Genomic DNA, 27,204 nt, shown 5'->3' on the forward strand with positions numbered 1-27,204 from the left:
AGAGTGCCATACACTAGATTCTGGGTGTATTTTTGGTCTGTTAGAAGAAACTGCATCCCAAAATTGTAAAGAAAGAAAAACTTACATATATACAAAAATAAAATTAAATATAACAAAGGAATAGAATGTAACTGTAAAATGAAAAATTAAAAAGACTTAAAAAAGAGTTATAAAATAAGATATTGGTTGAAAAAGGAAAGAAAAAAAATTAAAATTAAAAGACTAAAGAATCATGGGGAAAAAACCCATAAATTCTATGTGTTGTATTCCCCTAGTGCTAGAGTTTTGCAGTTCTCATTGATAGGCAAACTTGGTCTTAGTTGGACGTTCTTGCTCGTCTTTTTGGGGAGGGGCCTGTTGCTTTGAGTTTCAAGTGTCTTTGCCCAGGTGGGATTGCACCACCCTTGCCAGGGGCCAAGCTAAGTAATCTGTTTGGGATTGCTCCATGTGGCTTTTGTTCCCTGACTGCTTTCCATGCAGCTTTAGAGAATGAGAATGAAAATGGCAGCATCCCAATCTCTGGTCCCAGGGCTGAAAACTCAGGGCCCTGCTCCTTAGTGAGCCCTCAGGGAAAAGCAGTCAATCACTCCTGTCTCCCTGCTCTCAAGTCTGTACTTCATGCCCACCTGGCCTGTGACCAAGGCATTTCCATCTCAAGCACACGACAATGCTGTCTCAAGTCTCCCAATCCTGCAGACTCCTATGGAGGCAAGCTGCTATGCCACTTCTCCCCGGGGAGGAAGGGGAAACTTGCTGGTTCTGCTGCTTTTTAGGCCCCTGCTCAGAAAGCAATCGGCTGACCCTCCTATGGTTCCTGGTTCATGGCAACCCCGAGCTGAGAGCCCACTCCTGGGCTTGCTAATTGCATCTGGCTTCCCCACTCTGATGCCTGGGAACTCTGCCCCATTCAGCACTCCTAGTCTTCCTGTGACCCTGAGGGTCCTGTGACCACATTGTCCCACCTAGGATTTCACCCCACTTCACCACCTGAGCTCTTTTCATGCAGGGTTGTCCCTCACCTGGACAGACTTCTAAAAGTTCCAATTTTGTGGTCTGCTGCTCTGCCACTTTCCAGTAGCCGGCTGACAGAGGCTCCCTTCCCCTATGGTTTTATTTTCCCATATATCACCTTGGATTCACTTCCCCACACCTTCTACCTTTCAGAAAGTGGTCGCTTTTCTATTTGTAGAGTTGCAGCTATTCTTTTCTTAGATCTCCAGTTGAGTTCACAGGTGTTCAGAATGATTTGATAGCTATCTAGCTGAGTTACTGGGAACTAAGGAACTAGGTCTCCTGCTCCTCTGCCATCTTGATTTTTCTTCCAACAGTTTTCTATTACTGACAACATTGCAATGAATATCATTTGTATACACTTGCTTGTGTACTGGTATATCTACAGAGTAAATTTCTAGAAATGGAATTGTAAGGAATATGCACCTTTCTAATTTTCATAGTATTGCCAAATTTCTCGTCCAAGAGATTGTCCCAATTCACCTTCTCCCAGCAATGTCTGAGAATGTCTATTTCTCCATGCCAACACTATAGTGTATTATAATATTTTACATTTTTTCCAATTGAATAGGTGAAAAACATCGTCATTGTAATTTTAGTTGGCTGTTCTCCCTTTTACTATGGGTAAAATTGAAAATCTTTTCATATGTTTAAGAACATTGCATTTTCTTTTCTGGTGAATAGTTCTTCTCTTTTGTCCATTTTTCTACTGGGTTTTGGTTTTTCACTTAGCATTTTATTTATAACAGTTGTATTAGGTTAATTAGCTCTGTGTTCATGATATGAGCTGTAAATTCTCTTTCCAAGTTTGTTTCTTGACTTCCTTTTGTGATTTTAGCATGCATTTAAATTATGTTAAATTTTTTTGTGTGTCATAGTTTAGAAAGGTCTCTGCCATTCTGAAGATTCTTTTTCTCTCTTTCTTTTTTTTGATTCTTTTTCTCTTTTATCGTTCTTCAAGTGCTTCCTTTTTTTTTTTTTTAAGATTTAATTTTTAAGTAATCTCTACACCCAACATGGGGCTTGAACTCACAACCCTGAGATCAAGAATCACATGCTCTATTGACTGAGTCAGCCAGGCACCCTTTTTTGGTAAACATTTAATTTTTTGATCCATTTGGAATTTATCTTGGTAGATGGGGAAAGGTGCATATCTGTTGGGAGTCAATTGTTCATGGAGCTCTCATGTTTCTGTGCATCTTATGCCAGTTAACTTTTCTTCTGAACTCTCTTTTTAGGAATTTTTTTTTTAGTGATTGGCCTCAGGAGATGGGAATAGCATCTCCATACAGGTCAAATGGCACATTTGTTTGCTATCCCAGATAATAAAGATGTTTCTCTCTAGGTTAGGGTTGCTAGCAGTCCCCGTATGAGATGGAGGGTTTCTTCAACTCAGAGTTCCTCAGCTGGGACACTGTGGTGTGTAGCATGCCCCTGGATGAATCTCTGCATCACTCTCAGGGACTTAGGGAGCAAGAGGAACTGATGCAGTTTTGGAGCTCATGCTTCTTTTGTCTTTGACCCAGGAGTCTCCTGTCTTCTGAGAGCATCTGAAACCCTAGCAGGCTAACTTGTTGGCTTGCAAGCAGGGTAAAATCTCTGGCTTGTTATAATTCTTGACAGGATTTATTTCTATTTTTTTCCAGATGGCTACATTATAACCACATCACCATTTAAAAAAAAATCCACAGGGGCGCCTGGGTGGCTCAGTGGGTTGAAGCCTCTGCTTTCGGCTCAGGTCATGATCCCAGGGTCCTGGGATCGAGCCCCGCGTTGGGCTCTCTGCTCAGCGGGGAGCCTGCTCCTCCTCTCTCTGCCTGCCTCTCTGCCTACTTGTGACCTCTGTCTGTCAAATGAATAGATAAAATCTTAAAAAAAAAAAAAAATCAACAGTTCCACCTTTCCCAAGTGATTCTACATGACAACTTTGTTATACACTAAATTTTTGTATGTGTGTAGGCTCATTTCTAGGCTTATATTCTATTTCACTAATCTGTCTATGTGTGTGCTAGTATATACTTTTAATTTTTTCAATTAAAAAAAGTTTTTTAGGGGTCCTATTTTTTTTTAAAGATTTTATTTATTTATCTTGAGAGATAGAGAGAGAGCACATGTGAATTAGAGCAGGGAAAGGGGCAGAGGGAAAGAGAGAATTTCAAGCAGACTCCATACTGAGCCAAGAGCCCAACATAGGGCTTAATCTCATGACCCTGAGATCATGACTTGAGCTGAAACCAAGTCAGATGCTTAATCTACTGAGCCACCCAGCCACCCTAATGTTTTAATTTATTTTAAAATGGAAAGGAAAAAATAATTTTTAAGTCCAATAAAATGTTTTCATATATAATATGAATATATTTGTCTTTAGTCCAACACATTAAGTCCAATAAAATGTTTTCATATATAATATGAATATATTTATATTTTTTCCAACACAGTTATAAAACATAACTTTGGTATTTGTGGAGGAAGGGGCCCACAAAGGCAAAAGTGCCTATGGCCCAGAAAAGCCATAATGTGGTCCCACTGGCCGGTGCTGCCACTCAGTAAGGGTAGGGTAAAGGCACTTTTAGTGGCTGTAATGGACAGCGCTGACCTGAGTGTGTACATTTGGGCCAAAGCCCTCCTGGGGCCATACACCCTGGGAATTATGGGAAAGGAAAAGAGAAAAGCGAATGGAGTCATGAAATAGGAGCCCTTCACCCTCTGCCCTTGGGAAGACCAGACCAAGGGACAGAAATAGCCCTATACCTTAGACGATCCCTAATCTGAGGAAAAAGCTGATCCTCAGGGGGCTCCAGTCTGAGGGGAGTTAAAGCCCTGTCCTTAGGGAGTCCCAGTCAGAGGGGGGAGACACAGTTCTGCCCTGGGATCCTGGTCTGAGGGAGGAGCTAGTATATACTTTTAGAAAACAGAGGCGGGGACACCTGGGTGGCTCAGTGGTTAAGCGTCTGCCTACGGCTCTGTCATGATCCCAATGTCCTAGGATTGAGCCCTGCATCGGGCTCCCTCCTCAGCGGGAAGCCTGCTTTCCCTTTCCTAGTCCCCCTACTTGTGTTCCCTCTCTCTATGTCTCTCTGTCAAATAAATAAATGAAATCTTTTAAAAAAATAAAAAACTAAGGGGTTTATAATGTTTAATATCTGATGGAACAAATGGTCACTTACTCTCTTTTTTTCCAGAATTTCCGTGGAACTTCCTGAATGATTATTTGCCTGTGAAATTTAGAATCAGCTTATTCAGTTAAAAAAAATCCCTTGCATTTCATTAATGGTAGTGTCAGACTTATAAATTAACACAGGGAGGATTAACATCTTTATGATGCTGAATCATCTTATTTAAGAACATGCTATGCCTTTTTTAAAATTCAAGTCATCTTCATATATATGACATCTATTCACTTCTAAATGTGAATTTTATACTTACTATTTATAGAATTTTCTTCTTAGTTTTTGGTAGTTTTTCCAATAGATCCTCTTGGATTTCCCAGTTTTATAATTACAGCAATGGAAAATGTACGTAATTTTGTCTTCCCTTTTAAAACTTCTAATTCCTTTCTCCTATCTGTTTGGTTTGTCTCCTTGACTTGTACCTCAAAAAAATAATGTTAAATAATAGTCATGATAGTAGAAAGTTATTGAGTATTTACATGCCTTGTAGTATATAAGTACTTTATACCTATAAAGCTATTTACATCTCATAGCAAGGAGCCTTAAGAAGTAAGTCTCACCATTATCTACATTTATGGAAAGGGAAACTCAGCACAGAAATACTAAGCAAATTGCCCACAGTCACATGGGTCCTAGGTGGCAAAGTTGGGATTTGAACCTTGTGGTTGAATACCAAAGTCCATAAAGTTTATCATTTTCCTGCAATGCCTCTTAAGAGAAATAAGAGTAAATAAATATCCTTTGTTTATCTGACTTTGGTGGAAATATTTCTGGTGGCTCCCATTAAATATGATAGTGGCTTTGTGTCTAAGATAGATATACAGAATTGTGTCAAGGATTGAGAGTTTTCTGAAGAACAGATGTTCTTTGCAAGAGTTTTTTCAGCGTCAGTGGAGATGATCTTAGTTGGCTTTTTCCCTTGGATCTATTAAAATGAACTAAGTTAATAGAGTTCCTAAAATTGACTCACCTTTGCATCTCTGGAATGAAGCCTACTTGGCCTTGGTGTGTTATTTCTTTGATGTGCTGCTGGATTCTGTTTGATAATATTTTATATATGATTTCTGCATTTATATTGATACATGAACAGGCAAAGCTTTATAAGAGAACAAATAGGAGGGAGGAGAAAAAAAATTTTTTTTTTAAAGAGATTTTTTTTTTTAAAGATTTTATTTATTTATTTGACAGACAGAGATCACAAGCAGGCAGAGAGGCAGGCAGAGAGAGAGAGAGGAGGAAGCAGGCTCCCTGCAGAGCAGAGAGCCCGATGTGGGGCTCGTTCCCAGGACCCTGGGATCATGACCTGAGCCGAAGGCAGAGGCTTAACCCATTGAGCCACCCAGGCGCCCAAGGGAGGAGAAAATTTTAGCTGGAGGCCCCTTAGCGGAGATGAAGGGCACCTGGGTGACAGCTAACAGAGGCAACACTTAACATTTGCTCAGCAAAGAAATTGATGAGAAGGTGGGGAGTTTCAAAGCAATAAGAAAAGTATTGAAGAGGAACTCCATCTATTTATCCAAGTTTCCTAAGATGTGTTTTCAAATAGAAAACACTCCTATACCTCCTATATTCTCCTATTGTATATATGCTTTCTCTTCAGAGTTTTCAGTGGTCAGAAGGAAAAAGCTGGCTGGAGTTCCAGTTCTAGTCCCTCACTATTAGTTACTAATAAAGGAATAATCAGATGATAATTGAATCATTTCCTAAACATAGTGGCCATGGTAGAGAGTTCTCCAGTCTTCAGTGAAAAATAAAAGAGGGTAACATGTCTACAGCTGGAGCACAAGGCTTCATTTCATTGTGGAAAAAAATTGAAGAACTACCAGGATGAGAAAAGAAGAGGACTAAGTTGACAGAGGTCAAAATAATGCTACTAACTGCACTTAATTCTTTTTTTTTATGAGTACTTCTGTATAAAATACTGCATCAGTGTTGACGCTCAATTCTGTCCTTCACCAAGGACACCAAGGAGGAGAAGAGAGCTCAGATCTTCTAAGGAGGACTCTGAGGGCTGCTCTGCTATCTCCCCAGGCAGGGTTCCTCAGTTGAGAGATGATGGAGTCACCAGCATCAGAATCTCCTGGGGTGTTTGCCAAAGTGTAGGTTCCCAGGCCCTACCTGGGATGAGACCCTGAAATCTGAATTTTTCTTAAAAGCTAGATGATTCTGATGCAGATAGTCCTAGGACCTACCTCATTTTCTTTTCTTTCTTTTTATTTATTTATTTGTCAGAGAGAAAGACACAGAGAGAGAGAGCATAAGCAGGGGGAGAGGCAGGCAGAGGGAGAAGCAGGCTCTCCACTGAGCAAGGAGCCCAATGTGGGACTTGATTCCAGGACCCCAGGATCATGACCTGAGCTGAAGGCAGCCGCCCAACCGACTAAGCCACCCAGGTGTCCCAGGACCTCATTTTCAAAATAGTTTATGAGAGATGGTTAATGTCTCCATTCTATCTCATATAGAATCAAAGCAAAATGCTACATTTTAAGTATATCATGGCTTAGATCCAGGCCCTGCCTCCCAGAAAGATGTTTACATACAGACTATGATACACAAATGCATACATACATGTACAGACTGTGATAATCCCTTTCAGGATTTTTGTGCAGAGAAAACCAGACAAGTTGATATTACTGAAACAAATTCATCTCAAAGTAGACAACTGACCTTTCAGGATCCATATGTTTCTGTGCATAAAATTCTTCAGTCAAATCCTAGATGTCAGGGCTGCTAAATGATGCATATCCTTTCACACCTTTTAGCGGGCTGAATACCAAAGGGAGAAAGTTCCTGTGGGCGTCACCATAGGGCATCACAGGAAGACAGCTGTCTCTGGCTTCTAGTCAACAATCTGCAATGAAAAATGAATGTTTCAGTACTTCTGAATAGCCTGCTTAATAATTTGAAAAGCAGAGCCCATCTCTCTGATGTTCACTAAGCATTTTTGGCAAGTAATTTGGACACATTTATCTTCTCTGACATTGCCTAATGGAGCTATCTACTTCTCCTGTGTATGTTGAAAGTGACTGGCTAAAATGTGCGCTTTCTACACTCTACAATAAGGCCATCAAAAGAAATGAAATCTTGCCATTTGCGACGACGTGGATGGAACTAGAGGGTATCATGCTTAGCGAAATAAGTCAATCGGAGAAAGGCCATCTACACTTTACAATAAGGTGTGTGTGCACTACAGATGGAAGCAGCCCACGTTGGGCATCCGGCCTAAGATGTTAAACTAACCATTTCTCCAGTAGCTATTCACAAGGGTATTTGTTATTTTAACCTCTTAAGTAAGGTCTTAGATCTTTCAGGGCTGGTCTCTAGGAGTCAAAAAAAGTTTTAATCCAAGACTGCAAAAATATATTCTGGTTTAAGAAAGTACTTCATTTTAAACTGAGTAGGAAACAAATATTAGAAGTTAATTAAAAAGAACACTACAAGTGCTTTGCCAGTGTTTCGATTCCTGAACCTGGAGAAAGTGGTCACAGTAGAAAAGTGTGACTTCTTGGGGCATTTATATAAAGAGCTTTAAAACTGGCATAATGATCTCAGAAGAAGGAGAAGAAAAAGAAGGAAGAAGAGGAAAAGGTGGAGGAGGAGGAGAAGGAGGATGAGGATGATACCTAGTAGGATTTTTTTGTCCATAATATCTTTTGACTAGAAATTAAGAAAAAAAGGGGGTGGGTGGGTAGTAGGAAGCTGGAAAAAGGAAGAAACCGAGACCTATGCTTGGATTCATTTCATCAGTCCTCAAATTCTTCCAAGAAATGGCAGAAACTTGTAAAAGAAAAGGTGAAGCTGTGGATTTTCATCGGTACAGTCAAGTATGTACAGGCTCCTTCTAACTACTTGAGGAGAGATAATTCTAGGAGACAGACTGCTTTTTACTGTAGGGGCATGTTCATACTCTGATTATAAACTTTTGGCATGGCAAGGCTTCCCATACCTGTCTTAACCAATTCATACCTCCCAGTTCAACACTCAACACCATCAATTTAATTTTTCATTCCAAGAAAGGTGATAAAATCGAATATCACTAAAATTGTTCTTCATATAAAAACTTAATTGCATTTTATCCCATTTCATAGAATCCTTGAATAGCTATTGAAAATTGAGTAACTAGAAGTTACAGATGGACATATATTTCAATCATCTGCCATGGTAAGTGTAGCAAATAAATGTTCTTGAGAGACTCTTGTCTTTCAAGATGGATTCCAAATGTAAATGCTACATGTTAGAATTATTAGGGTTAGAAAATATTCAGAGGAGGCACCAGGAAAGTCAGCCGATGTATTTTCTTGAATTGTGACTATTCTCATTCAAGCACAGAAACAGGGTTTCTAGAGCAATCTTTAAAACTCTTGTTTTCGTTCTGCTTTTTAAGTATTTACTTCCAGTACTTTGTGAAAATTACAAGGAAAAAAAAGAGGATTTCCATTTCTATTCCTACCCCAAAGCTCAGGCCACTGGTTGTACTTCCTCCTCCTTGAGAGAATCAACTTTTGGTACAGGACCTTCAGCATCTGTTGAAGTGACTATGTGACAACATGGGAAATGAGTAGAATATAATAGTAAGTGTAGAAATCAAGGTTCAAATTGGATTCATGCAATGGTTGCAATTATGTTGAAATTATACATATGTGCAGATAAGACTAGAAGAAGACATAGGAAAAGTGAGGTCAAATGATCTGTTGGGAAGTAAGGTTTGGGATGAATAACTTCTACTTTTTTTTTTTGTAACTTCTATTTTCAAATTTGCAATACTGTTGTTATTATATTGTTTGTAAGATAAATTCCTTTAAAAAAGAATCTGATTGACTTGTAAACTGAAAACTATAAAACCTTGTTGAAATAAATTAAAGAAAAACAAATTAAGGGCACCTATGTGGCTCAGTGGTTAAGTGTCTGCTTTCAGCTCAGGTCATGATCCCAGGGTCCTGAGATTGAGCCCTGCATCAGGCTCCCTGCTCAGCAGGAAGCCTGCTTCTCCCTCTCCCACTGCCCCTGTTTGTGTTCCCTCTCTCGCTGTGTCTCTCTCTATCAAATAAACAAACAAATAAATAAATAAAAGAAAAACAAATTAATGGAAAGAAATCCAGTGTTAATGGATGGAAAGATGTAATATTATTAAGATGTCAGTACTATCCAAGGCAATCTTTAGGTTCAAGGCAACCTCTATCAAAATTCCAACAACGTTATTTGCATAAATAGAAAAATCCATGCTAAAATCATGTGGAATCTCAAGGGATCCCCAACTAGCTAAACAATCTTGGAAAAGAAGAAGGTCTCATACTTTCTGATTTCAAAACTTACTACAAAACCACGGTAATCAAACCAGTGTGGCATTGGCATAAAGACAGACATGTAAACCAATGGAATAGAAAAGGGAGCTCAGAAATATACCCTCTCAGGACGCCTGGGTGGCTCAGTTGGTTAAGCGGCTGCCTTCGGCTCAGGTCATGATCCCAGCGTCCTGGGATCGAGTCCCACATTGGGCTCCTTGCTCGGCGGGGAGCCTGCTTCTCCCTCTGCCTCTGCCTGCCATTCTGTCTGCCTGTGCTCGCTCTTTCTCCCTCTCTCTCTGACAAATAAATAAAATCTTTTAAAAAAAAAAAAGAAATATACCCTCTCATATACAGTCAAATGATTTTCAATAAGGAGGCCAAGACCAATGAATGAAGGAAGGACAGTCTTTTTTTTTTTTTTAATATTTTATTTAGTTATTTGACAGACAGAGATCACAAGTAGGCAGAGAGGCAGGCAGAGAGAGAGGGGCAAGCAGGCTCCCTGCTGAGCAGGGAGCCCGATGCGGGGCTCCATCTCAGGATCCTGGGATCATGACCTGAGCCGAAGGCAGAGGCTTTAACCCACTGAGCCACCCAGGCACCCTGGAAGGACAGTCTTAATTAATATTGTTGAGAAAACTGGATATTCATATGCAAAAGAATGAATTCAGGCCCTTACTTTATTCCATATGCAAAAAATTCACTCAGTATGGATCAAAAACCTAAATGTAAGAGCTGAGAGATAAAACCACGAACTCTTGGAAGAAAATATAGAGGAAAATATTTATGATGTTGGGTTTGGCAAAAGTTTTTTGGATATGACCCTAAAACACAAGCAATAAAAGAAAAAATACATCAGTTATACTACATCAAAATTAAAACGTGTACACCAAAGGACACTATTAACAGAGTGAAATGGTAACCCAAGGAATGTAAGAAAATATTTGCAAATCATGTATCTGATAAAAGATTGATATCTACAATGTATAAAGAACTCCTACAACTCAACAACAACAAAATAAACAACCTGACTAAAAAAATGGGTAAAGGACTTGAATAGACACTTCTCCAACGAAGAAACACAAACGGCCAATAAGCACATGCAAAGATGGTCAACATCATGAGTAATTCGAGAAGGGCAAGTCAAATCACAATAGGATACCCGTTCATAATCATTAGGATAGCTGTTAATAAAACAAAAATAAAAAAACAGAAAACAAAATACATTATCAAGGATGTGGAGAAATTGGAACCCTTGTGCACAGTTGGTAGGAATGTCAAATGGTATAGCCATTTGACAGGATGGCAATCTCTAAAAAAATTGAAAATTGAGGGGCGCCTGAGGGGCTCAGTTAGTGAAGCATCTGCCTTTGGCTTAGGTCATGATCTCAGGGTTCTGGGATCCAGCCCTGCATTGGGATCTCTGCTTATCAGGAAGTCTTCTTCCTCTCCCTCTGCCCTTTCTCTACTTGTGCTCTCTTTCTCAAATAAGCAAATAAAAATCTTTTAAAAAATTGAAAATTAGGGATGCCTGGGTGGCTCAGTAGCTTAAGTGTCTGCCTTTGGCTCAAGATATGATATTAGGGTCCTCAATCGTGCCCTGCATTGGGCTCCCTGCTCAGCAGGGAGTCTGTTTCTCCCTCTCCCTTTGCCCCTCTGCCCACTTGTGCTCTCTCTCTCAAATAAATAAATAAATAAAATATTTTTTAAAAATTGAAAATTGAATTACCAAATGATCCAGCAAATCCACTTCTGGGTACATACCTAAAAGAAGTAAAAACAGGGATTCAAACAGACATTTACACACCTATGTTCATAGAGGCATTGTTCAAAATAACCCAAGGTAGGAGCAACTCAAATGTCCAGTGACAATGCATGGATAAACAAAATGTGGTACATACATACAAAGGAATATTATTCAGCCTTAAAAAGGAAGGAAATTATGACACAGGCTATAACATGGATGAACAGTGAAGACATTACGCTAAGTAAAATAACCCAGTCACAAAAGTCATCACACTGTATGATTCTTCTTATATGAGGGTCTTAGAATAGTCAAATTTATAAAGCTGCGAAATAGAATGTTTTTTTCCGGAGTTGGCAAAGGGGAAAATGGGGAGTTATTGTTAAATGGGTGTAGAGTTTCAGTTTTACAAGACTAAAAGAGTTTTGGAGATGGATTGTGGTGATGGTTGCTCAACAAATTGAATGTACTTAATATCACTGAGCTGTACACTTTAAAATAGTTAAAATGAGGGGTGCCTAGCTGGTTCATTCGGTAGAGTATGAGCCTCTAGAATATGTGAGGCTGGGTGTAGAGATTACTTTAAAAAATCTTTAAAAAAAATAGTTCAAATGATCAATTTTGTTATGGATACTTTACCACAATAAAAAAAAAGTCTGATTAAGTGCACATCCTAACTCTCTCATCCTAGGCAGTACCTCCTGAGGTCCTGTCCCTTTCTTTTTCTTTCTTTTTTTTTTTTTTAAGTATTTTATTTATTTATTTGACAGAGAGAGAGAGATCACAAGTAGGCAGAGAGGCAGGCAGAGAGAGAAAGGGAAGGAGGCTCCCTGCTGAGCAGACAGCCTGATACGGGGCTTGATCCCAGGACCCTGAGACCATGACCTGAGCTGAAGACAGAGGCTTAACCCTCTAAGCCACCCAGGCACCCCATCTTTTTTTATATTACCATTTCTCTTAGTCTTGTTTTTAATGGGATTGTTGCAACTAAATTGCCCCAATTTATCAGTTTCACAACCTCTGACCACTTCAACTGTCAAATTCTTTGCTAATGGGCTTATCTTTTGAGTTACTAGTATTTACTAACAGGTAACACATGGAGGGCCCAGTATTTGGTGCTATGGACAATAAAGCAGAATATGGGCCCAGTGACTTTCAGCAATATCCTGACAAGATAGGGCACAGGGGACACAGAGCACCATCTACAAAGGAAAATGACTCTTGATATACCTCCTGGGAGTGGCACAGACCCAAAGTGCATTAAGAATTCAAGTAGGAGAGGTAGAGTTGAAAAAGCTTTGGAGAATGGGTAGGATCTGATTAGATGTGGATGGGAGGCACTGAACTGATGGGGCAACTCATGAGTCAACTACTAACATTTTTTCTCATCCTTGGCACCATTGACATTTTGTCCTATACTATTTTTGTTGTCAAGAGCTTTCCTGTACATTGTAGGATGTTTAGCAGCATACCTGGCCTATCTACACTAGATTAGTAACTCCCTATCCTCCCCAGCTGGACAGTCGTGGTGCCTGAGTGGCTCAGTTGGTTAAAGCACCTGACTCTTGATTTTGGCTCAGGTCATGATCTTAGGGTCATGAGATCAACCCTGTCATGGGTTCCAAGCTCAGTGAGGAGTCTGCTTGAGACTCTCTACCTCTGCCCCTCCCCTCCGAATAAATCTTTAAAAAAAAAAAAAAACCCAAAAATTCACATGTCCCCACTTTGAGAAGCATTGATATATGGAACTTGTCCCTGAGCCAAGAAAGACACCAGTTTGACCAGAGTAGAATGTCCAGTCATGAGAGTATCTTTCATCCAAGTTTTGCAATGTCCGTTGGCACCTGACACATAATGGGTAGTTTGTAAGTCTTTTTGTTCATCCCCCACCCACCTTTTCTTTAAGAGTTTATTTATCTACTTGAGAGAGAGAGAGAAAGAGCACAAGCACAGGGTGGGGGAAGGATAGAGGGAAAGAAGGAAGCAGCTCCCCACTGAGCAGGGAGTCCAACACGGGGCTCCATCCCAGGACCCTGAGATCATGACCTGAGGTAAACGCAGACGCTTAACGGACTGAGCCGCCCAGGTGCCCCTTGTTCATTCCTTTGGAATGTTGCTGTAAAAAAGTTGATCTGAAACTTTTGAAAGAGTTTGGCTAGGGAAATCCCAGAAGTAGATGGACCATTTAGGAAATCTTCGTTATAATTTGAGAAAGAGATATAAAGGCTTGATCTAAGGTTGTGATTAGTGGAATAGAAAAGGGAGAGATGTAAGAATTTGTGTGAAGGAAGAATAAATAAAACTCAGGGACGGGGATAATACATCTGGTGAGCTGGGTAGAAGAAAGGTGGGGCCCTGGTCTTATTGAGACACGGGGAAATCAGTGTAGATATAAGCAGAAGCCTCCAAGTAACTAAGATTGAGTGTGAACAGTTATTGATTATTTCAAATCATGAAAAGAATTTCTATAGCAAAGAGTCAAGCTGATGCGGAATTACCCTGCAGGTAAAGGAAGCAGCAGATTTAGGCTTTCTTGAGTCTTCTCGCAAAAAGAAAAGAGAAATGTAAGAAGAAGGGCAAGGACAGAAAAGCAGTGCAAAATTGGTTTTCCTTTGTTGGTGGTGTTTTTGCTTGGTAATATCGGTTGGAGATGTAAAGATGAATAATCTCGGGGCACCTGGATGGCTCAGTGGGTTAAAGCCTCTGCCTTCGGCTCAGGTCATGATCCCAGGGTCCTGGGATCGAGCCCCACATCAGGCTCTCTGCTCAGCGGGGAGCCTGCTTCCTCCTCTCTCTCTGTCTGCCTCTCAGCCTACTTGTGATCTCTGTCTGTCAAATAAATAAATAAAACCTTAAAAAAAATTCTAAAAAAAAAAAAGATGAATAATCTCTGATTTGGGATACTAAAATCCACATTTGAATCTCAGCATGTCTCTTTAAAAGCCAAAAAAGAATAGAAGAACTTTGTGCTTTTTAATATTCTAAACCATTTCCCCATTCTCACAGAGGATGTAACGACAAAGCAAGGGCAAAATTTCAGCATGAGGGCCTCCCTCTGGCTCACAGCCTTGGACGTTGCTAAGCGGGTGAGCGTCCTATTGTCATTGGAGAAAGCCAGCTGCATCGCTAGATAGAGTGAGCCTGTCTCTGCAACTCCAAGACTGTAATTATGCTAAAATGGGATCTTGCAGCAGTGAATATAAAGAGAAGCCTTGGAATAGCTCTTCTCCACTAAACAGTTTTATGGTTGAAAGGAAGCAATTACTGAGAACAAGATGAGACTAAGTAAAAACAGCATAGCTTTCCAACTTTTCCAACTTGGGTATTGACAGCATTGTGCTGACCTCAAACAGTCTTTGCTTTTTTTCCTCCCTGAAGCCATCATAATTCCTGTTTTCTAGCCTGATTTTTAGGTTAAGTGGAAATAATTTAAAAAAAATTAACCATCCCCCACTCGGTTTAGAGCAACTTTCTAGATCAGCTTAAATCCCATCAGGAATTCTACTGAAGTCTTTAGGTTCAGTTATCCTTCCCATGACGACTTGGAGAGCCACTGGCTAGCCCAGGAAGTTCTTTACTACTTTCTGTAGCAGCTCTACCTTCTGAAACGACCACTGTCCAGCCGGGAACAGAGTTGCCTGGGGATAAAACAGGTGAAGAAAGCAGACTGGGTGGGGGGGTCCTTTCTTTTCCTTCTCTTGGGGTAAAAGGTGGAAGAAATAGGAAATTAGAAATAGAACAAGATTCTGCCTGAAGATGGAAACTGCAAATTAGTACCATCTACCCCCGTGGGTCTAGTACCTCCTCATTCTGCCTCTGATGCCTGCAATGAAAAACGTCCACCTTGAATTCTCCACCCGTAGGGTACATCGTCAGATTAAGAGGAAGCAAGGTGGTGTTTGAGAACAAGTCCACTTGGGCCAGGTCCACATAGGTTTATGGTCCATATATACAATGGAGTATTATGCCTCCATCAGAAAGGATGAATACCCAACTTTTGTATCAGTATCAACATGGATGGGACTGGAAGAGATTATGCTGAGTGAAATAAGTCAAGCAGAGAGAGTCAACTATCATATGGTTTCACTTACTTGTGGAGCATAAGGAATAACATGAAGGACATTGGGAGATGGAGAGGAGAAGTGAGTTGGGGGAAATCTGAGGGGGAGACAAACCATGAGAGACTGTGGACTCTGAGAAACAAACTGAGGGTTTTGGAGGGGAGGTGGGTGGGGGGTTGAGTTAGTCTGGTGGTGGGTATTATGGAAAAAAAAAAAAAGATGACTAGCTTTCTAAATCGTTCTAGAACCCAAAAGATCAACTTTTACCGAAATTACATTGCTGGCCCTGCTCAATGATTTTTATCATTTTTTTTAAAGATTTTATTTATTTACTTGACAGACAGAGATCATAAGTAGGCAGAGAGAGAGAGAGGAGGAGGCAGGCTCCCCACCGAACAGAGAGCCCGACTCAGGGCTTGATCCCAGGACCCTGAGATCATGACCCGAGCCGAAGGCAGAGGCCCCAACCCACTGAGTCACCCAGGTGCCCCGAGATTTATCATTCTTATGGAGGTCTTAGCCAAAGCATAAGAAAATAGAAAGAAAAAGGATGAGAAGTATCAAGAAGAGACAAAAGTGTTATGATCTCTAAATGATATGATTGCCTTCCTAGAAATGTTAAGGGACTCAAAGGAAAAGCAATTAGGTCTAATAAGAGGTAGGAGTAAGGAAGCCAGATGTAACTATAAGCATACCAAATCAGTAGGTTTCTTACAAAATCAGCAATAATCAGTTATAAAATATAAGATTAAATGAGAAGAATTCTTTAAATAAATCAACATATATCCATCCATTCTAATTTATACAGCCATTCCCAAGATGAAGTGAGTTTCTATAAGAGGACATGGAAAGATAACTGTGATATCTGGAAGCAGGAAACAGCGAGATCCAAAACAGCACATATCTCTTGAATAAGAATATAATCCAAAAGAATCCAATCCAATCCTTTAAAGTGGTTTTCTTGGGGGTGGGGGAGTGGCTGATTTTCTCTTTCTGTGTTCTATATTTCTCTTAATATTTTTACATGATGGGGCACCTGGGTGGTGCAGTGGGTTAAGCCTCCGCCTTTGGCTCAGGTCGTTATCTCAGGGTCCTCAGATAGAGCCCCGCATGGGGCTCTCTGCTCAGCGGGGAGCCTGCTTCCTCCACCCCTTCTCTCTGCCTGCCTGTGATCTCTGCCTGTCAAATAAGTGAATAAAATCTTTAAAATAAAAAAATATTTTTACATGACAATTATGCATTACTTTTGAAATCCAGAAAAAGCAACAAAGATTTAAAATTTAAGAAAAAAGAATCTTCCTGAGCTCTCCATTTGTTAGAGCTGGAAAGTACTTAGGGTTCATCTGTTAGCCAAACACAGAAAACACTTGAAAGCTCATCTCCTTAAAACTGAAATTGAAAATGAACAGCTCCCAAAATGGAATCAAAAGTTCTAGGTTTCAGTTTATAAGTAAGAGTAATTGTATTGATGTTGTTAAATCAGAACATATTTTGGCATAGGGAAATTTCTCATTTCCCCTGGTGTTACAATCAACTTAAAAAAAAAGATTTTATTTATTTATTTACTTGACATAGAGAGATCACAAGTAGGCAGAGAGGCAGGTAGAGAGAGAGGGGGAAGCAGGCTCCCCACTGAGCAGAGAGCCCAGTGTGGGGTTTGATCCCAGGACTGAGATCATGACCTAAGCCGAAGGCACAGGCCTAAGCCACTGAGTTACCCAGGTGCCCCTCAGTCAACTTTATAAAACATTGTATTTTCTTCTAATTATGTCAGTAATTCATGTTTATTCCAGAAATTTAGAAATTACCAAAAAATATAAAGAAAAATATATAGATTATAAAAATAATCTATAATCATGTTTTTCAGAGATAATAAAGATTAATGTATATACACTTTTAAGTAGGTACATGCTCAGCATTGGTCTTGAACTCACGACCCTGAGATTAAGAAGTTTCATGTTCCAGGACTAAGCCAGGCAGGCACCCCATAAAGATTAGTATTTTTGTATATATATCTCCCTCTTATATTTTGTATATATATATCTTACTCTTTTTATCAATGCATTTGTATATTTTTAAAAAGGGATCACAGCTATTTTCCTCTGACAACACATGGTGAACACTGTTCTGTGCCATTCTTTGAAATATCATTGAGCATTTCCTGTACTTCCTACTTTTTGTCATGAATAATACTATCATGAATATATTGTTATAAAATTTTTGAGTAGGGGCGCCTGGGTGGCTCAGTGGGTTAAAGCCTCTGCCTTTGGCTCAGGTCATGATCCCAGGGTCCTGGGATTGAGCCCTGCATTGGGCTCTCTGCTCGGCGGGGAGCCTGCTTCCTCCTCTCTCTGCCTGTCTCTCTGCCTGCTTGTGATCTCTCTCTCTGTGTCAAATACATAAATAAAATCTTTAAAAAAATAAAATAAATAAAATTTTTGAGTAAAAAAAAAAGCTCCATGAGCACAGGGACTTTTTCTGTGTTATTTACAGATTTATAGCTGTGTCCCCAGTGCACAGAATAGAGCCTGATTCTTAGTAGGGACTCAGGAAGCATTAATGAATGAATCTCATTTGCTTAGGCCAGTAGGGCTCAAGCTTTAATGTATATAAGAATTATCAGGAGACCTTGTTATAGCGAAATTCCTAGGTCCCTGCTTTGTAATATATAAAACTACCTATTTTGCTGCTTTTTGTCAGCACTGTGTATTTTCAGGTTAAAAACTCATTACTGGGGCACCTGGGTGGCTCAGTTGTTAAGTGTCTGCCTTCAGCTCAGGTCGTGGTCCCAGGGTCCTGGGATCGAGTCCTGTATCGGGCTCCCTGCTCAGTGGGGAGTCTGCTTCTCCCTCTCCCACTCTCCCTGCTTGTGTTCCCTCTCATGCTGTCAAATAAATAAAATCTTAAAGAAAAAAAATAAAAACTCATCACTGATTTGAGACGAGGAGAAAATTGTTTCTCACTAAAAACATAAAAAGTCATAAGAAAAAATATATACAAAATGAAATACTCTTGTACACCTCGTGGCATATTTGTCTGCAGTCTTTACTTCTTTAAAAAAAAATCATTATTGTTTTCATAAAAATGGCACAAGCTTATTATAAAGAATGTGTACAGGTGTAGAAAAGGAGAGTATAAGGGTTTAAAACACCTTAGGTTGCACCATCTAGAGATCTTTAGACCTAACATTAGGAAAGCATGATTTTAGACACCTTTCTCTGGTGTCTATACATAGCTGAACAAGAGATGGATGGTAGCTGGCTGGTTGTCTGGATGGGGAGCAAGAGAAAAATATCTTTATAAAAATGAAATCATATTACGGATAATGATGAGTATGTTATCTTTGACACTACTTGGGTTCTACTCACCCTTCTGGGATTGTGCTAGAGCTTGTACTTCTCATGCGGGTGTTTATTCTACTCTCTTCAGTGGCTCAGGGCTTGTAGGTTGGGTTTCCACAGAAGCTCAGAGCAGGCAAGATAATGAGCAAAAGTGGTTTCTTTGGGAAATGATCCCAGGAAGCACTGATAGGGGAGTGGAAAAGTGAGGAAGGGAAGGAAGCCGGTAGAGGGAGGAAGAACAGCGAGGGCATGCTATGGAGTAGGGCACTTGTGTGGCCAACGTGAGCTTGATCCCACCAGAGAACTCTGGTAGACCGTACAGAACAGATGTCAGAGCGAGCATCATGAGGAGTGGAGGGGTGGGATATTTATCCCACCCGTTGTCAAGTCACTGGTTGAGTTTTGCTAGGAGGAGGCATTAATGCCCCAGTACTTCCTGCCTGCCCTCAGCAGGCTAAGTGAGCCTTGCTGGTCAGAAAAGTCCCCAGAGAGTTGGAGGTGCTTGGAATTGGAAGCCTGAAAAGCAAACAGAGTAATTGTGAAGGTTGATGGGGGTGTGAGTACAGCCCCAAGGTACCCTTGGGTTTTGGGTTGTTTCCCCAATTCAGCCTGGAATCCTGGAGTCTTTCACACTTTCCAGAGAGAGTCAGTAATGTTGCTTTTTTCTCTATTCTGTCTCTTTCTCTATCCATATCCGTCCCTATTATTCTTCATTCGGAAGATGAAGGAGAGATACATACATCTGTACAGATCTCGCTCCAGATTTGGGAGTACTGGTGAAAACTCTCAGGGTTTTGTTGATGGCCTTCTCTAGTTTCTGGGGGTGGCAATGACGTTGGGGGCTGGGCTTTCTTGTGTATCTAACTTCTCTGCTGTTCTAGAAGATGGTATCCTTCCCCCAACCCTCCACACTGCCAACTCCTCATGGTTTTAAAAAAAGCTTATTGTACTGTGGTTTGAAAATATATCCACAAAATCTTTGACATCCTCCTCCTAAAAGGTAGAAGCAAATTCCCCTCACTTTGAGTGTGACCTGGACTCAGTGACGGTCTTCTAACAAATACAATAAGGTGGAAGTGAAGATATTTGTCTAGGTTGTGAAAGGCATCCTATTTTTCTTCTTGCTCTCTCTCTCAAATCATTTACTCTCAAGGAAGCCAAGCTCTTCATCATGAGGAGACTGAGTAGCCTGATAGAGAGATCCACTTGATGATTCTGCAAACAGCCAGTGAGGAACTAGACAATGGCCATGAGTCTAATGAGCAAGTTTGGAAGAGGATCCTCCAGGCCCAGTCCAGTCTTTCGAGATGGAAAGCCCTGAACCAGACTACCCAGGTAAACTGTTCTCAGCTTCTTGACTCGGAAAAACCACGGACATCAATGTCGTTTTAAATCACCGAGTTTTGGGGTAACTTGTTAAGCACAGTAGACAACAATACAATAGCATTAGTGTTTTCCACTTCCTAATTTAGTCCTTTTTTGGTAAATTTGGGGCTGGCTTTTATGCTATTTTTGCTCTCTTTTTTAAATATGATCCCAGGAAGCACTGGTGGGAGAGTGGAAAAAGTTTTAATTTACCATTTAATTTACCATTACCAAATTTACCAAATTTGATATTTTCTTGTCTGAAACTGGCCTAAGATGTAAAATTTTGCTCTTTACTCCTTTCTATTATGTATAAGCCCTGGGGATCCTAGGGCATCATCTGTCATAATTTCTTGGACAACAGTGAAGAGTAATTTATTCAGTAATGTCCTTTCCCTTCACATTTTGTCTATAAAGAGAACAATGTAGAGAGGTTAATGCTTTGAATTGATAGAGGTACTTTAACAAGATCTAGACAATAGAAGCCTTTGAGGCTGTCTTGAGGAACCCCTTTGTTGTTTTCAACGTGCTTCTAAAATTTTCTCGGATTCTCTGGATTTTCAAATCCCATTGTCACCAACACCACCGTCTGTCTTTCCTTCTGGTTCTAGCTGATTCTTCTGTATGATCAGGGTTATAGTTTCAACTTTCTCTGTTTGAAATCTATTAGGAAAGCTTTTTCTCCTATAAAGTTTACATCGGCATTTCATGTTTAGGAATGCCACATGAAGTACATAGAGCAAAGGACAGAGTCAGACGACCAGGGAGAGGACTCCATGAAGCTTAAGTAGCATCTCTTAAGCCAGAAACTAAATAAAGCAGATATTTCACTTGAAGTAACTCTTGCAACTCAGTTTTTACAACAACTTAATCCCTTTATAATAGAACTCTTCCATTTTGAAGCCCAAGAATTAGAGAACAGGCTCCCAAGTTATACTTGATGACTTGTAAAAAAAAAAAAAAATCGCCAGTAGAAACACAAAATTAAAAATGTGGAAAGCAAAATTGTGCATATTCAATGATAAGAAACATGTTTTTTTTTAAAAAAGTATTTGTGTGTGTGGGTAAAGATTGGGAGAACTAAAGGAATGTAAATAGTTATTTCATTCAGGCCTGACATGATAGGTGTATTTTTTGAAACCGTAAAATCAAAATCTTTCTGGAAGAAAGAAATGGAACTATGTATGCTTGAGTGGATTTCTGTAAACATACCAGGCTGCAGAATTTTTAAAAGCAAATTGGGCCAGGGTTATGAAGGAGAGAGAAAGAGAGACTGTTCTTTGATTCTGGCTGAAGCAGGCTTCTGAGTTAAGACTTCCTTTGTGCTGGTGAAGAAATATTCCCTCCCCTTCTTTCACTTTTCTGCTTAGTCCCATTCTGCTGGTAGTCTGCTTTTCTTCTCTCTTGATAGAAAAATCTTCAAATTAATTTATGGTTAATATATGAGCATTTTGCCTAAACAAAAATAATGATTATAAAACTTCCCCCAAATGAACTGTGGTCAGCCCCAATTTTAAAATCAGACCGACCAGATGCTGAGCCTGCTGTCACTTTGGCTCTTAAGAAATGAAGGCCTCCCTCTGTCTCCTGCACTTGTGGCTCTTGTGAGTGTGGAAATGACCTAAGGGAAACCAGCAAAGGAGCCTGTGGAGCAGTCTTATGACTGGAAAAAATCAGTAGGCCTGCTTTATTGGGTCTCTCTATAAAACTCTGATCTGTTACGCCCCACTCATTAAATAACATAACAAGCACTACAGGTGAGATGACAGATGTGCATGTGGGTAACTTTAAAACGGTGACTATCTCCAGGAGGAACTACATTTGGAGAAGGGCCAGTTGCAGGGCAATGTCAAACTGTTTCCATCTGCCCAGGGAACTGTTGGACCCTGATTGTTTATGCCAGCTCTCAGCATGGGGGTCCACAAGGCCTTTCTCCTTCATTGGCAGACAGAGAGGGGGTGGGGGTGCATGTCAGGCCAGACACAGCAGATGTCTATACAGAGGACCCCAGCCCTGACCTTGGTGTCTGAGTAGAGGTGACTACAGAAAACCAGGTTTTTTTGTTTGTTTGTTGTTTGTTTTTCATTTCTTAGTTATATATTTTTATCAGTCTATCTCCTGCCTCCAGAATGTAAGCTCCGTGAGGGTAAGGGTTGCTGTCTGTTTCGTTCATTGCTTTTTCCCCAGCATGAGTGTCCTGTAAAATGGTTTGGTGAACGTGTCACAGGACACCGGGGAAAGGGGGGACCCGAGGTCTGGATTGAAGAAATTGGATGATGTTTTTCCAAAGACTGCCAGGGCCTTGAGTCCGGAATCATCATTGAGAGAAGCTAATTACATAGCTAAGGATCTTATTAAAATGCAGGTTCTGATTCAGAAGGTCTGGGGTGGGACCTGAGATTCTGCATTCCTAACAAGCCTCCAGATGACATTAGTGCTGCTGGTCCAGGGACCACACTTTGAGTAACAAGGTTCTAAACTCAGATCTGTTACCAGTCTCAGTGGAAACCTGCCTGAAACAGTCTGGGTGCACTGCAGTATGAGTGAGACAAGAGTGAAGGTCTGGGCAGGGGGAAGTCAGGATCGGTCTGCAATGGCAGGTTCCGGGGAGTGGTTGGAGTAGTCTTGGTTGTGGCATTGCTAACCTCTGGCTTGGCATCTTTGGGAGAGGTGAGGCCTTTTGTCTGTGGCTCAGTGTCTTAGGTTCCATTTCATCCTGTGACCTGACCTCCTCCTACAAGGGTCAAAATCTCCATCTTTAGAAATGCAAGTATTTTCGTATAGAAATTTCTGGAACCCACCTAAACTGAAACCTACATCCCTTGTCTTCCAATCTTCATTTTTTTTCCCCATTTCATTCTTACAAGTATGAATATCTGTGTTTTATGATTTGTGTCCTTCTCTGATCTTCATTCCAGGTTTTAATGACTCTTACTCCATTAGCACTAGATACTTTATTTCTTATCTCAAATGTCTCCCTACCCAGGGCCTGTGAACATATGATCTATCCCCTCTGGAAACTTTTCCACAGATTCCACAGTGGGAATCAGACTCTTGCCACTTACAAGCCAAACTTCACCTCTGCCGTCATATAATGTGGAGGAGACTGGCTGCTTTTCCTGTCAACCTCAAAAGGTGAGGGATTCAAGGGCAAGGCCTTGGCGGGTGGGCTTTATTTTCTTTATTCTTTAAAAATTTCCCCAAATGTTAAAGAAATAAGTATTTATTACTTCTATTTACAATGTTAAAAAACCGGGTATTTATCACATATACCCTTGGTGTCCTTTCATAAACCATTATGGATCTTTTTTTTTTTTTTTTAAGATTATTTATTTATTTATTTATTTGAGAGACAGAGTGAGGGGGAGAGAGAGCACGAGCTGGGAGGGAGGGAGAGTGAGAAGTGGAATCCCCTGCTGAGCAGGACTCGATCCCAGAATCCCAGGATCATGACCTGAGCTGAAGGCAGACGCTTAACCACCTGAGCCCCCCAGGTGCCCCCATAAGCCACTGTGGATCTATTGTTTTGGCCAAATCTTTTTTGAATTTATATATTTTACCTTTTCATCGTATGAGTTAAAGAGCTTTGTAAAGAAAAAAAAACCACACATATAAGTTAACTACCCATGATAAGGTCTTTGATTAAGCACCAATTTCTAAGTTGATCATTTTAGAGAACTGTGTATGCTATGCTTCTTCAGTCAAACACTGAATGTTAGTTATAACGCTCATAAAATTGGCAAACAAACATAAAACATCTACATGCTCTTCTGTTTTAAGTTTTGGTTCTCAGTGTAAGTGGTGAAATGAATTACAGGACAGAGACTGATACCCATTTGGTGAAGGCTCACTGGGTGAACCGATAGGAGAGGCTATTTGACCTCCCCGGAGTCAGTGAGACCCAGGTTTGTGTCCTCACTTAACATTTCCTATATCACCTTAAGCACAAGTTCCATCATTCTGAGCCATGTTTTTCTCACCTGCAAATGGTCCGTAATAGCAGTACCTACTCAGATTAATCGTATGATTGTTATGAGGATTAGGTAATACAATGGACAAAATCCAGTGGAGAGGAAACTTTGCAAGAGGAGCACAGTGATCCAGTTTCTTCAACAAACAAATGGAGAGAAAAGTAGAGAAAGATGTTTGGCTTTGGGGGAGAGAAGGAAGCTGATGGGGGAGAGATTGCATACAGGTCCTGGCAATGAAAATGTTAGCTATTATAATGTGTCTTCCAAATTAAACTATACAGCAGTTTTCTAAAATCCAGAAAATATTTATGGCACCCTATTAAGTGCCCTTCTACTAGGTCTACGTGGTCATTCAGGTGTTACACAGAAGGATGGTGATAGACCTCCTCTTGGTCCTGGCTTTGATGATTATTAAATGTGATATCTAGGGCAAGTGATTTTTCCATTTCTCTATCTCCGCAGCTATAAAGTCTGGATGAAAATAATGACACCTGTCTCACAGGCTGTTACAAAGATTCATGACACCTGATATGTAAAGTGTTTAGCGCCACACCTACCACTCTATATGTTTTCAGTAAATAGTGCTGGCCTTTATTGTCACCACCATAGTAAACATTTTTCCTGCTCTCAATAAGCTTATGCTCCAACTGGGGAGATAAGACACATCCACAGAGAACCATAACCCAAGGCCCAAGGTGAGGAATATTGCCAGAGCCAGAAAAGTGCTGTTGGAGCGCAAGGGGGAGAACCAACCATGGGAAACAACTGCATTTCCATCAAGATGGAAGGGACTCCTGACCTTCTTCCTCAATAGCCTCATTCACATTTGCTTTCAGAGCAAGAGGCTGAAGAGAATGGATATGAAGTCAGGAGGTTTGTGACTGGAGCATGGACATGTCTTGAAGGGTCTGCCCTCAGACTGTAGGAGCTGCAGTCTCTGGGTGCCAAGTCCTCTCTTCAGAGAGCCACAGGGGAAGCTACTGGGGGTATAAACTCTATAACCCCCCAGATGGTACTTTTCATGTCACTACTTCCAAGTTACTGCCACACAGCAGCCAGGAGGGGAGGAGAGCCCTGCCCGAGGTGAAGGAGGAGGGAAATAAAGGGAAATAAAGCTCACCTCAGCACCAAGAGCTCTGGCATTTGGGAAATGGTGGATCCCTACACAGAGCGGCGAGTGGACCTGGTGGGGAATACAGGCTTGAAGCCACGTTAGGAAATTCTCTGCCTTCCCATCCTCCTTGTTCCTGTGTTATCTTTCTCAGGCAGCCCAGTGTCCCGTGCACAGTGCTCCAAACACTAGGGCTGGATGGAGTGAGGTGAGGCAGAGGAGCCCTGGACTTGGGTCAAGAGTGCGGGTTGAGTCCTGGCTGCACTATTTGTGGGATGGCCTTGGATAAGTTGCACAACCGCACTGGCTTGCCATTTGCTCAACCATACTACAGGTTTAGTAAGACCTGCCTGAGTACCTTATGAGAGTATTGGGAAGACTGACGGAGTTAATGTGTATGAAACATGAGTTATTATGTATCAATGACTTTGTTCCCTTTGCCCTTGACTTTGGCTATGTCTTGAGACTCCTGGAATGAACGAATTACTCAAGTAAGTATTTCTACTACTAGCCTTGACCAGGACATATAAACAGCAGGTTTCTTTCTGTAAAGGTCATTTACATTTGGTATGTTTAAAAATTTTTTTTTCATTTATTTCTTCCCTTGGGGAAATTTCTGTTCTCCGCATGATAGAATACTTACTCATCTTTTTGTAATTCAACATAAATGCTATAATCACTTCAAACGCACTGGTAGGAAAAGCAGGTTTCTTCAAGACTCCATCATTTATTATTGAGGGTAAAAGATGACCTTGTCTGAAATACAGGATATAATCATTTCCGGTTCTGAAAAAACTGTTCTTTGAACAGTCCATGCCTCTCCTTTGCATGTTTCTTTTAAAAGAACTGCCAGCTCTAGTGAGAAAGATGCCACAAAAATAGAAATGCCAATCTTTAAAGATCTCAAGGCACTTTCAAAATGATAAATAATTAATTTTCACAGCATCCCTGATATGATTTATCTTATTTTAGAGATGAAGAAAGGGGAGCCAACGGAAGTTAAGGGACCTGCCCAAGGTTATAAGCAGCCAAAACTGGATTAAAAGCCAGGATGGAACTTCTAACACAAAGGTTCTCAGTTTAGTACAATTACTGAGCATGATCTATGTCCTAGGTGCTATGTGACCTGATCATTTAGGAGCTCATGATATGGTGGGGAACACACACAGACACCCTTAATATAAAACAAACAAACAGCAATGAATACTATGATTAGATTCAAAATATAAAAATGAGGAGAGGAGAGATTATGACTCAGGCAGAGGGGAAATCTGGAAATATTTTTTGTAGATGAGCTGAGCCTTGGAGAATGGGTTGGACATTCAGACAAGGACACAGAATGGGGAAACAAAAGGACATCACTGCAGGCAGACTATTCTGGTTTGAGTCAATAACCAGGGTTTGGAAGGCAGAGGAGATGTTCTTATAAAATAGCAAATAGAACTGGGGTGTGCGCAGAGTAGGGATCAGCTTGCCAAAGACTTTGAATTCGAAATTGAGGCTGGATTTTGTTGACCATGATGAATCATCAGTGGTTTTGGGTAGGGAAAATATAAGATATCGGTACTTTTTTTCTTTTTTTTTAAAGATTTTATTTATTTATTTAGCAGAGAGAGATCACAAGTAGGTAGAGAGGCAGGCAGAGAGAGAGGGAGGCAGGCTCCCTGCTGAGCAGAGAGCCTGACTCGGGGCTTTATCCCAGGACCCTGGGATCATGACCTGAGCCGAAGGCAGGGGATTTAATCCACTGAGCCACCCAGGCGCCCCAAGATCAGTTCTAATAGGAAGGTTACTTTGGCACTAATATGTAGGATAAATTAGAAGGAGAGAGAGCAGGCAGGGGACAGGTAATTTATTAATGTTTCCAATCATTTGAATTTTCCTGGGGTCAGTCTATGTATCCCTGTTGAATTGTTGTTTAGCAGGTCAGCAGTATGACAAGTTTATACACAAGTAATCAGAGTAAAGTCTCAGCGATGACCCAAGGAAAGTTCAAAGGTTGCAAGAGAGAGGAAAGCAATGAGTAAAAGATAGAAGGTCAAGAGGCAGAATTTAGAACTTGAGTAATTGTATAGATCTGTGACCTGGATATCCAGGAAGGGTAGGCCTGTGGCAGTAAGATTCTTAAGTCATGTCTAGGATCTG

At 40.6% G+C, this 27,204-nt stretch overlaps 1 long non-coding RNA gene across 1 annotated transcript in view; it reads right to left on the reverse strand.

The window, feature by feature from the left end:
* LOC116859561 overlaps window positions 1-27,204 on the reverse strand; it is a 116,767-nt gene that overhangs the window by 11,657 nt on the left and 77,906 nt on the right. The window contains exon 2 of the long non-coding RNA XR_004381184.1: window positions 6,849-7,032. This is a non-coding gene — a long non-coding RNA (uncharacterized LOC116859561). The remainder of the gene's footprint in view (window positions 1-6,848; window positions 7,033-27,204) is intronic.

The sequence above is a fragment of the Lontra canadensis genome, unplaced genomic scaffold (genome assembly GCF_010015895.1).
Source record: "Lontra canadensis isolate GAN:19392208 unplaced genomic scaffold, GSC_riverotter_1.0 scaffold4, whole genome shotgun sequence".
NCBI lineage: Eukaryota > Metazoa > Chordata > Mammalia > Carnivora > Mustelidae > Lontra > Lontra canadensis.